Source organism: Pan paniscus, chromosome 17 (genome assembly GCF_029289425.2).
Source record: "Pan paniscus chromosome 17, NHGRI_mPanPan1-v2.0_pri, whole genome shotgun sequence".
Lineage (NCBI taxonomy): Eukaryota > Metazoa > Chordata > Mammalia > Primates > Hominidae > Pan > Pan paniscus.
In genome coordinates, this window is record NC_073266.2 from 36,893,852 (window position 1) to 36,906,389 (window position 12,538).

Here is a 12,538-nt window from a genome sequence, read left to right on the forward strand (position 1 = left end):
ATTATTTTCATTTAAATCAAGACTAATTTACTCATTGAGTTGAATATTAAAGAACACGAAATACATAGTTTGATTATTAAACAAGAACCAACACTAGTTGTTTATATCTCAGAAACCCTGAAAACTCCTTGCTTGCCCCTCTTTCATACCCCATCTGATTCCCTCTCACCTAGCATCCCCTGGTAGAATAGCTTCTAGATTTGTTCTCATGAAAGCCTGCCCACAACTTGTAATACTTCCTAAACCCTGTGAACCATGAAAATCTGAGACAGGTTTCAATTAATTTAGAAAGTTTATGTTGCCAAGGTTTGAGGACACGCACCCATGACACAGCCTCAGGAGGTCCTGACAACATGTGCCCAAGGCAGTAGGGGCACAGCTTGGTATTATACATTTTAGGGAGACATGAGACATCAATTAATGTGTGTAAGATGTACACTGGTTCAGTTTGGAAAGGTGGGATAACTCGAGGTGAAGGTGGGACAACTCGAAGCAGGGAGGGGCTTCCAGGTCGTAGGTAGATAAAAGACAAATGGTTGCATTCTTCTGAGTTTCTGATTAGCCTCTCCAAATGAGACAATCAGATATGCATTTATCTCAGTGAGCAGAGGGATGACTTTGAAAAGAATGGAAGGCAAGTTTTGCCCTAAGCAGTTCCCAGCTTGACTTTTCCCTTTAGCTTAGTGATTCTGGGGACCTGAGATTTATTTTCCTTTCATGACCCTAATCTTCAAAATGCCTCGTGTTTTATTTATCACTAGGTGATAGCTAATTAATTGATCAAAATAGTTGGTGTTCATGGGAAACATTCAGCAGTGCTTTCAAAAACAGCCTTTTACATAACAAACATGATTTTATTGTTGGGTACTTGGCAAAATCCAATGAATGAAATTTAATGGAGAAATTAGTAAGCACTAGAGCAGATGACAGCTAGAGTTTTTAAAATTGTTCTGTTAAAGAAAACAACCCAGATGGCTAACCCATTTCACCACAGAACTGATATATTAATAACCTCTTAAAATTTTTTCTCCTGCAGATATATCTCAATTTACTCACTTATCATATTCAGTTTACTCACTTATCAAAAGCTCTAAAGATGAAAAGATAATTGAATTGTGAATATTTGTTTGCTAAAAACATATGAGAAGAATATGTACTCCTAGATCAGTAAATAGCATGAGCAAAGAAGTAATCAATTCACAGAGAGCCAAGCATATTAAGACAATTGTCTAGTAATATTGAGACAATTTCTAGTAATATTACTGGGTTACATACTGTTAAAGCAAACTACATATGGCCTGAGAAGGACTCCGTACTTCTATATTTGAGTTCTGGAGGATAAACTGTAACCTAGCTTAATAGTCAGACAGAATTGAAAACCCAACTTAATAGTATACACCTATAACAATAGCTGAGTGTTGGCCAATCCCAGTGGCCATACTTCCACCACTCATAGACTGCTGAATGTTCAAAATTCATTCAAATAAGGCAAATGCCAAGCTGTAACCAATCTCGCTCTCTCTATACCTTACTTCTGACTCCTGTATGTCACTTTTACCTTTTTTGTCTATAAATTTGTTCTAGCACAAGGCACCCCTGGAGTCTCCGTGAATCTGCTGTGATTCTGGGAACTTCCTGATTCGCGAATTGTTCATTACTCAATTAAATGCCTTTAAATATAACTCGCCTGAAGTTTTTCTTTAACAAAACAAAACTGGTGAATGTTCCACAGAGCACTCTACCATACAGAAATTATTCACACCTCAACTGCCCTAAAATCTACCATTTAACATGTAACTTTGTTTAGTTTGAGGCTTTTAATCAAGACTCTTAATAGTCCCCCCTTTCCTTGTGATCACAGTAACCTTCAAGAATTTTTAACGTTTCCATTAAAAAGGCTGGTCCCATCATGTGTGGCCTAATTATTTATTTAGGTACATCAAGAGTGTTAATACTAATAGCTTCCTTGAGTTTGTTCTGTAACTCCTAAAGCCAAATAACTAACTCCTGTCTAGATTTTCCTCATAATCTTGAATTGCCCTTCCAACAGCCTCTATTATTTGCTCTTCTATCCCATGGTTATAAAACCAAGCCCAAAACACTCTTTCCACAAGACTTCACCTGCAGTACCTGCATATTTTCATGAACCTTCTTCAGAGTCAATGAATTTGCTATGGTTGCTAAGTTGCTAGAAAGTGGCCCCATTGCCATCTCTGAGACTGGGACCCCATTAGCCAGCTACAAAGCCCCTTTTCTCAGAAGAGCTCTATAGAAATTGGCTCCACATATAAAAATCAACCATTTTTTCTTAATAGCAGCCTGGGCTTGGCATATCTAATTAAATGATAATCACTCTAAAGTACGATTCTCTAGTAGATGTGGCCTCAATTGTGCAATTAGTTTGTCCAGTTATATCCTGGTTAAAAGGAGAACACATTTTCACATAACCTGTGCAAATAATGTGTTACATAAAAATGAAGGGAAATGAACAAACATATCTGTTCCTAAAATCTGGAGGGGGGGGCAATGAAAGTTACATGTCATTGAAATTGTTTTGTTTTATTTCATGAAAAAAGAATCTAGTAACTTAAAGGTTAAAGATGTCTTAAGAAGAACAAAAATTAAAAATAAATTAAAATTTTAGAAAGTCGGCTTCATCTCCGAGATGCAAGGCTGGTTCAACATGTGCAAATCAATAAACATAATCTATTGCATAAACAGAACCATTGACAAAAACAACATGATTATCTCAATAGATGCAGAAAAGGCCTTCGATGATATTCAACACCCCTTCATGCTAAAAACACATGTTCTCACTCATAAGTAGGAGCTGAACAATGAGAACACATGGACATAGGGAGGGGAACATCACACACCGGGGCCTGTCGAGAGGGCAGGGGGTTAGGGGAGGGGTAATACCAGGAGAAATACCTAATGTAGGTGATGGGATGATGGGTGCAGCAAATCACCATGGCACATGTATACCTATGTAACAAACCTGCATATTCTGCACATGCACCCCAGAATTTAAAGCATAATAAAAAAAGAAAAATATCTTAAGAAGGAAAGACACTATTTTGAACAAACAACCCCAATAAAACACTCGATAAACTAGGTATTGATGAAATATATCTCAAAATAATAAGAGCTATACATGACAAACCCACAGCCAATATCATACTGAATGGGCAAAAACTGGAATCATTCCCTTTGAAAAACGGCATAAGACAAGGATGCCCTCTCTCACCACTCCTATTCAACATAGTGTTGGAAGTTCTGGCGAGGGCAATCAGGCAAGAGAAAGAAATAAAGGATATTCGAATAGAAAGAGAGGAAGTCAAATTGTCTCTGTTTGCAGATGACATGATTGTCTATTTAGAAAACCCCATTGTCTCAGCCCAAAATCTCCTTAAGCTGATAAGCAACTTCAGCGAAGTCTCAGGATACAAAATCAATGTGCAAAAATCACAAGCATTCTTATACACGAATAACAGACAAACAGAGAGCCAAATCATGGGTGAACTCCCATTCAAAATTGCTACAAAGAGAATAAAATACCTAGGAATAGAACTTACAAGGGATGTGAAGGATCTCTTCAAGGAGAACTACAAATCACTGCTCAAGGAAATAACAGAGGACACAAACAAATGGAAAAACATTCCATGCTCCTGGATAGGAAGAATCAATATCATGAAAATGGCCATACTTCCCAAAGCAATTCATAGATTCAGTGCCATCCCCATCAAGCTACTACTGACTTTCTTCACAGAATTTGAAAAAAAACTACTTTAAACTTCATATGGAACCAAAAAAGAGCCTGCATAGCCAAGACAATCCTGGGCAAGAAGAACAAAGCTGGAGGCATCACACTACGTGACTTCAAACTATACTATAAGGCTACGGTAACCAAAACAGCACAGAACTGGTAACAAAACAGATATATAGACCAATGGCACAGAAAAGAGGCCACAGAAATAACACTACACATCTACAACCATCTGATCTTTGACAAACCTGACAAAAATAAGCAAATTTCTATTATTAGTTCATCCAGTTGTTTCATTCATTCTCCTTCTGCTCAATCTTGAGTCAGAAGTCTGCTTTCATTAAACATGTCAGCTTCAGGAATGATAGGATCCCTGAATTTACAAAGAACTTTATTTACAATCAGAACATTATTCAAATAACGTCAGCTTTCAAGCTGGTACTCAAAAGCCATTCTATTTTTATCTCTGGGGATGCCTGAATATTTGTGGAATTTTTGTTGTTATTGATTTTTTTTTTTACTCTTGGCCAAGATAAAGACAGTGGAATTAATAATATGCAGTTTAAGGTTCCAAACTCCCCTGGCCACCTCAGGTTTAGTTTCTTCACTGAAGATTTGGAACTGACCTAAATGATTTGACAAGTCTTATTTGATTACTTAAAAAATAACTAAACACTTTTTCAGTGAGCTGTCCTGTAATCAAGACTTTTCACACAGATGTTGGCAAAATAAGGCAGATATTCAGCTGGGCCCTGTGTGCTCAACGAAAGGGCCCCAGGAGAACTGGAGCTGCAGAAAGTCCCTGGGACCCCCGACACTTGCCTATATTCTTTTCCTCTCACGCACCACTGCACCATATCTTTGCTTTTAAATAAAAGCCTCCTGTGCGTATGCCAAGTGAGTCTGTTGAGTATTTTCAAATATTCAAACTGAAGAAAATAATATATTCTGTATACTATTTTTCTACACAATTTATCTTATGGAAAGCTGAACATTTCTTCTGATTTGACCTTTCTAGTATGTAACTCTACATACGAGCATTCCAGTGGAGTTGAACCAATTATGACATATGGAGCATGCTGAGAGCACCAAATTATTTCTAGCATCCCTCTTTTAGAAAGTGAAATATGCCTATTTTCCAGGGACCCTTTGGGAATTTCAAAAATGTTTTTAGGTGTAAAAGACATGATGAATATCTTTTTCTGATTTTAAGGCCTCATCTTGGGAATGCAAAAGAATAACCAAACAAGATTTGGTTATTTGATTAAAATAGAATCAATACTGGTTACTTATTTAATCAAGGTATCATAAAATATTTAAAAATAAAACACAACATAATTATCTCTTTGTAAAGAACATTGGTTCTTTCACAACTGCAGAAAGTTTTTTCTTTAATAACTAAAACACTTCAAAGTTTACTCAGAGAAAATTATTTTAGTACGATAGAGAATCTTTGTTACCTATACTGATTATACAAAATGTAAAGAATAGTAACTCAGTATCTTTAAGAGTTTGAAAGCTAACTCATAATTTTAATAAAGGGAAAACAAAATTCTAGTTTTACATCAATATTTGGTAGTATAAGTTTTAGACTTTTCCTCTCATTCTTAAAAAAATTATCTTAGACTAAGCCTGTCAAACTCAGCAAACATAATTGTCATTATTCCTCTGTTAAAATTATCAAAATTTAACATATTTCTTAGTTTCTCTTTTGATTTAGATATTATAAACTGAAGTAAATTTTATTCCCTTTCCCCATACCCTTTAAAACTTAGAACAAATATGGAAGTTTTGCCCTTCAGTATTATCTTTCCTGTTCTAAAACAAACATACTTTATTTAGGCCAAACCTATTCTCTGATTTTCTGAAAAACAAACTCCCATTCGATAACTTGAGAAGATGGTTGTAATGTTCTGTCAATATTGCTTAGTCTTGGCTGGATGCAGTGGCTCATGCTTGTAATCCCAAAACTTCAGGGGGCCAAGGTGGATGGATTGCTTGAGCCAAGGAGTTTGAGACCAGCCTGAGCAACATAATGAGACACCATCTCTGCAAAAATAAAAAATAGTTAGCTGGGCATGGTGGTGCAGGCTTATAGTCCCAGCTACTAGGGAGGCTGAGGTAAGAGGATCACTAGAGCCCAGAGGCAGAGGCTGCGGTGAGCCCTGATCATACCACTTCACTACAATCTGGCCAATAGAGTGATACCCTGCGTCAAAACACACACACACACACACACACACTTGCTTAGTCTCAACCACATTAGTTATTATTTTTGACCTAAGTACTAATATTTCACAGAAAAAATGAGGACGGTAATTGAAAATTTTCATACATAAACATTTTATTAAACTAGAAAAGCTCACAATTTTCTAGAGCTACACACCCCTTTACACCTTCTTAAAATAGGGAAAATGAATACATTTGTTAATATGTTCCATAGATCTACCTGTACATAAAAAATGCCTCTGTGGTCAGAATCATTACTTGGACACTAGGTAGCAAATGATTAGCCATTAATTCAATTTAATATTATCCCAGGATTTTAAGAAACCTAAAGGTTTTGGACACGATGTTCAAAGTCATATGTAGAAAACATAATCACAGTAAATATAAAAATTTGTCAGAAGTATCCTTCAATTTAGTTGGACACAAATGTATATTTTTCAGAATTTTAACGGTTACACAAGATTAGTCTATTTTATGAGTGAACCATTGTAAATAGTAGAAAAAATTCAAATTAACTCATAGTTTTATGAGAAAGGCCCAAATCTTATTTTACCAGTAATAAAATATATTCTAATTTAATATTTTTTACTGTTAAAAATCAAGGGAAAAACATAGGCATCATTCATTTAACCAAAATTATTATACTACCATAATTTGGGCAATGAATCATCGTAACTTTATGATGTTGTGCCCTTGTATTAAGACATTTTGGAGCCAGCAGTTTTCATAAATTTTTAAATTTCAAATGTAAATTATTAGAAGTTCAAATTTTTTATTTTTTATGGGTTTGAGGGATATTAGATTTACATAAGTAACTATTTATCATTACAAATCAATCAGAATAGAGCATTTTTAATTTGAGAGATGTTTATTAATATTCTCCTGAGAGAGGTGTTAGTTATTATAGCTTAAAGAATTACCCCCATATTAGTAGCCTTAAAACAACAAACCTTTACTACATCACACAGTTTCTGAGGGTCAGAAACGCAGAAATGGCTGGGTGGCTTTGCTAGGATCTCTGATGAGGTTGCAGTCAGACTGCTGTCCAGAGCCGGAATAATCTCAAAGCTCAACAGCTGCTTCCAAACGTACTCACGGGAGGCTTAAGCTGATCCCTGAGTGTGGGCTTCAGTTTCTCATCACATGAGTCTGTTCATAACATTTCTCACAACATGGCAGCTGCCTTTCTCCAGAGCACGTGATGCAAGGGAAAGGGGGAGTAAGAAAGCATATCCATGATGGAAGTAACCACCTTCTTTTATATCCTAATTTGAGAGACCACATGACTACAATATCCCTCAGAAATTGTTAGCCACCCAGACCAATTCTGGTATAACATGGAGACAACTACTAAAAAAAAAATAAATAAATACTAGGAGGCAGGGATAACCACGGTCACCTTGGAGGCTGGGGACCATGGAAGAAAAACATTTTATACTCACACAGGGAGAGGAAGCCAGGACTTCATTAATTACAGACACAAAAAGACAGACACAAAAAGACAGACACAAATGCACAGAGAGCTTGTAGATTCAGTTCTGCATATCCAGCCATAGGATAAACGTAAGCACAAAAACAGAAACTCATCAGTCAGTATCTCAAGGAGCTGCTATGAATGAAATTCTTAATTGATTGGGGTCATAAGTAGACCAAGAGACAAACAAACAAAAAGACCACCTAATCAGATTCCCAATTATCTCTTACTGAAAGGAGAATAGATCTTCATCATTCATCTAACAAAAAATTACCAAAATGATCAGGAAAAACAACGTTCTTAACCACTACTGCAGACAATAGAAAATAATTTATTGGTCATACATGAACTGATGACAGAAACAAAATCACAAAATCAGGAGGGAGGAAAAAATAAAATATAGAGAAATAGAGAATCACAAAGTTGAAATTGCATTGCAGCTCAGGAGTTACCCGGACCAAGGTTCAGCAGCCTATGAGGGACACTTCACAAGAGACATAGTTGATTGTCTCTCCATCCTATTAGTCCACTTGAGCATCTAAGAGAATATCCTCCCAAAGTGCTGAAATGTAATTTTTAAAAGTTTTTAAGACCTAGCTTATAAAATAGAAAATGAACACATATCACAGATTTATATGACTACACTTTAAAAAGAAATTAAATAAAGGCAAGTTAGAATAAGTTTGCTGCATTGGATTCAGAACTGATTAATGTCCTACAGGGCAATAAAGTATAATATTTGATTTAGCTACTTATTTGCCTAGTCTCTACTATGACTAACAATAGGAAACCCCTCCCGGGCGCGGTGACTCACGCCTGTAATCCCAAAACTTTGGGAGGCGGAGGCAGGCAGATCACCTGAAGTCAGGAGTTCAAGACCAGCCTGGCCAACATGGCGAAACGCCATCTCTACTAAAAATACAAAAATTAGCCAGGCTTGGTGGCATGCACCTATAATCCCAGCTATTCGGAAAGCTGAGACAGGAGGATCGCTTGAACCTGGGAGGCAGAGGTTGCAGTCAGCCAAGATCCCGCCACTGCACTCCAGCCTGGGCAACAGAGTGAGACTCCCATCTCAAAAAAAGAAAACAAACAAAAAAAACCACACACACAAAAAGAAAACCCAAGAAATCTGCCCGATATCACAAGTACAGTCTGAGGTTTGGAAATTGAGTCTAGCTAACAAGCACAAGCCAAACTGAACATATCATGTTCATATGACCATGAACATATCAGGTTATCAGGACCATCATTTAATCAACTCAAATAATTTAATTTAAACAAGAAAATACACAAACCTTATGAATGAATTAAAAGTATAAAAAGCAAGCTAAAACAACAAGAAGAGGATTAAGCAAATAATTTAAAGGTTACTCTAAAAAGCTTATTTAGTTTCAACATAAATAACAATCTCTAAGTTACCTGTTAAGGAAAGAGGATCGGCTACTATATGAAGTTATAAAAAGACTATCATCAAAAATTTTAAGCAAGTGTCCTGTGCATATTTTGTTTCATTACAAGAATGCTTAGAAAGATGTATTTGTTGTAACTAAATTGTGTGAGTATAAAAACTATAAGCTTTCATATAGAACAATTACTGATTCACTATAGAAGTACCCATGGAGAGCTGAGCTCATGGTTGAATTTTGGCAGGAGTGTAAGAAAGGAGATGCAAGAGGTGAGGAAGCTAAAGAAACAATGACAAACATCAATTATAAATGAACTTTTAGAACATATGGTAACTAATGTAGCATTAGATGAAAGTAACACTAAAATGTCATCTGGAGCACAGCAGTATTAAGATACTTCAAGCAAGAAGTTAGAGATAACAAATTCTTATTCCACAAAGCTTTCTTAAAACTCTAACATTCCAGCTAACATTCCTAATGTCGGAGTACTGAACTTATTATGAAAAAAAAAGAGAGAAAAAGATAATATCTGTTACATTTAAAAAGCTGTAAACTATCACCACTTAAATTTAAAGAAAGGGAAATATGTTTTTCATACCATGTAGTGGTAAACTCTCAACTAATGAACAAATAAGTTGAGTTTGAGAAATGGAGCGGCAAACTCAATAATTCTCAAAGATAAAAATAGTAGAATGAGTTTACAAACAACCAGAATCATATTCCCCTATAAGATTGCCAAGAGTTTGTTCCAAGTGCCATAAAAAGCCAACCAGCCAACAGTCAACCAGTGATAAACTATCTAACAGTCAAGCACATAAAAGGGCCTAAGAATTAAGAATTCTGCTCTTAATTTTGGAAGCTAAAGCAGTATATGGAACTGAAGAAGTTGTTCTATGAAAACATAAATTGAATAGACAAGAAGAAAAATTTAATATAGAGAAATAAATGTACTTTAAGCTCAAAATCATGTTTTATCTGATATTCTGGGTTCTTTAATACATAAAAATAATATTTTCAAAGACTATGAGCACATTTTTCCCCCAACTTAACCAGACAAATAATATTTCTACCCCTTTTAGATGAAAGAGTATGTAAAATGAACATAGGCAATATGGTCCAATGAAGAGCACCTCTGATCTACAATCTCATTTTCATATCTGACCTTTATTTAAGTTCCAAATCTCTGTGTTTGCAAATGTATTTGACATCTCCTCTTGAATGTCTCAAAAGCATCATAACCAAACTTTACATCTAAACCTCTTTCAGTATTATCTAAATCAGTCAATTGTACTGCTATGCATTTTATTGTACAAATTAGAAACCAAGAAATCATCTTTGATAATTAACTCCCTCTTCACCACCTGTGTGCTGATCCAGCCACAAAATTGTGTTGCTCTTATGTCTCATAAATCTTTTAAGTTCTTCCATTTCTCCACCTATCACCACCACCCTAGTCCAAACTAACATATAGGGTTACTCTAACAGCTTCCTGACTGGTCTACTAATATTTTGGTGGGTCTCTCCCCTATCCCTTCTAAATTCTGTTACCAGAGTTATTTTTTGAGACACAAATGACCATGTCTGCACCTCTTTTCCGAATGTTATGATTATTTCTTGATGTCCCATTCCTCTGAGGGCATAGTCAAATAGACTACAGATCCTGGAGAGCCTCTTCCTTAACTCCCACACAAGCTTCACCTGCCAAAGACCTACCCCTCACTGTCTGTCTTCCAGACACACTGGTCTTGTTTCATTTCCCAAAGTTGCAATAGCAGCTCCTGAAACAGGGCCTCCCCTCATGCTATCCACTGTGTTTACAATACTCCCTCCTGTATTACCCTCAGAACCCCATGTCACTATCTCTTTTACCAAGGCAACTACTATAATCCCATCAGGTATGAGTTCAAACCTTCAGGAAATCCTTCCTAATTACTTATGCTGTGTTTAGCATGCACGCACGCGCACACACACACACACACACGTACATATATATCTGCTGCACTGTTATCGCAGTTGTTATTTTAGATATTAATGGAGACTGTAAGCTCCCTAAGGAATTAAAAGTTTGTCTTTTCTGTTTGTTTTGTTCACCAGCATATCACCTAAGCCTACTAGTATATAGTAGACGCTCAAGAAATATTGGTTGAATGTATAAATACACGAAGAAAAGGACAACAGGTAAGAAGAGAAGACTTGAGCCCTTGCACCCAAAATCCCAGGCTTTATCTCTTCTGTTCACACTTGCTTTCCAGCAGCCTCTTTCAGCAAATCATTAACTGGAGGCAAATCACTTAAAAATCTCTATAACTTATATACTCTGTGATATAAAAGGTGCTAGATGTTATACTTGATGATTCGCATGGTTCCTTCCAGGTCATATATTCTTTAAGTCTGAGAACTTACTAAAGGGAGCACCAGTCTAGTACTTAGGAAAATTTTTATGCTATTGTTGGTACTGTAAAATGCATGACTTCAGAAAATGTTGGGTGGTAACTAAAGCATAAATGTATACTTACCAAGAGTTTTTCTACAGCAGAATTACAAACACAAACTGTGACTGAATTGCAGATGATTCCATTTACTGAGGATCATGTTATGTGAGGCATATGAAAAGAATTCTGCTGAAATATCACTTCAAAATGTACTATCCCATTAAGCTATATTTTACTTCAATTATACCAACATGTATGACCTTATTTAAATTGCCTTTATCTATATTAAGAAACAATCCTTCTAAAACTGCTAAACAAAAGACAAACTACCTTGGCTAAAATATTTATATATTATGTTGAGAGTAGTCTTACTTAAAGTCAACCTAAACAAAGGATTAAATTTTGTCAAATCAATAATACTTTACCTGACACACATTATCATTAGTCATATTTTTTTCTGGAGCTATTTTAGATATAAAGAATTAAGGGAGAAGGACATATAAAAGCTTTTTTGTTAGTTCTAATTCAATTTAATGTTCAAGATGCAATGTAATGCTACGAAATGTTAGAAATGTACTTTGAGTTTATTGCAGTAGAAATATTGCTTGGTGCGCACTTAATAAGTGACTACCAATACTTACAAATATATACAGTTTATTACCTAAACTCATCTATTCTCCTACAAATGCCAGATCACTAAAGGGGAAATGAATAGACTTTTTCCATTTATTTTTTAATGTTCTCTAAATCCTTGATCTATGAAAAGATATTTCTAAGAGGTTTCTTTAACTCATTGTTCTGGTCCCTGATTTTCCCAATAAGCCTTCAGGATTTTTCACTCTTTTATTCTACTGGAAGGTTTAAGAAACAGCTGAGTCCAGAAGTTTGTGGGGTCAGGGAGTAGCATAGTTTTATTTCTGTTACTTCCCTTTGATTTTGCTAGGATAGATCCTGCCAGTAATGAATTTCTGAGTATACATATATTTTTCTTTTTTAGAAATAAAACTTGAGTTATTTCAAGGAACACGGTGTTATTACTTTCCATTTCAATGATACTTATTTTCTCTGGTTTTCAGTATCTTGTCACAAATTTAACTTTGTTGATTCTTTTTTATAACTTACATTTCATTTTTTCTGTCCACTTTTTTATAGTGATAATTTCATGGTAAATGCAAGCTTATGGCCCTCATAACCTTTTCTACATCAGAAAGTGTTTCAACAAATTCAA